Below are 669 nucleotides of genomic sequence, written 5' to 3' on the forward strand. Positions count from 1 at the left end.
GGGAGAGTTGGAGGGGCGGTGAGAGATCACCCCGTGGCGATGGCCATGCCGCCACCCCTCCACTCTGAGATTTAGGGCATGCACATACACATGCTCCGTGTGATTTTCAAGCTCCCTGGTCCGGGACTTGACCTGTAGTCGGCCTATGGGAATGCAGTGTCACCACGGGCAGGAGGCAGTGGGGACGGAGATGCCCCCTCCCTCAGCCCAGGGTCGTGCTAAGGGCTACAGAGTGGTCACAGCAGGGGCCTGGGGAAGGTCTGGCCGGGTGGGACACAGGCCGAGCGGTGTGGGGGCTGGCGTGGGGGGCCAGGCCCCAGGGAACCTCCCACGAGCAAGCCCTGGTCTCCAGTGGCCAGCAGGCAGGCAGCCGTGGCCCTCGGCGAGACTGGGAGTCTCCGAGTGGGCCCTGGGGCTCCTCAGCCCCACCTGCATCTGTAAGTCTGGTCTGGGCACGGCCACACCCATGGCGTCAGGCCAGCTCTGGGAGGCCAGCCGGCCCCACGGGTGCGGGGGTCCCCTGGCCTGTGCAGACACTTGTGGCCCAGGCCAGGGCTGACACAGCTCGGGGCTGGAAGGCAGTGGGGTCGGCCCACCCCTTGGGCCGAGTGCCTGTGGCCCCGCCTGCTCGGAGGGCCCACGCTGCTGGGTGGGCAGCCGCGGCCCCCT

At 69.4% G+C, this 669-nt stretch overlaps 1 protein-coding gene across 1 annotated transcript in view; it reads left to right on the forward strand.

Annotated features, from left to right (window-relative positions):
* LOC114006738 (nicalin-like) overlaps positions 1 to 669 on the forward strand; it is a gene marked incomplete at its 5' end in the record, with an annotated part of 2,906 nt that overhangs the window by 1,623 nt on the left and 614 nt on the right.

Source organism: Tupaia chinensis, unplaced genomic scaffold, assembly GCF_000334495.1.
Source record: "Tupaia chinensis unplaced genomic scaffold, TupChi_1.0 Scaffold149964_2, whole genome shotgun sequence".
NCBI lineage: Eukaryota > Metazoa > Chordata > Mammalia > Scandentia > Tupaiidae > Tupaia > Tupaia belangeri.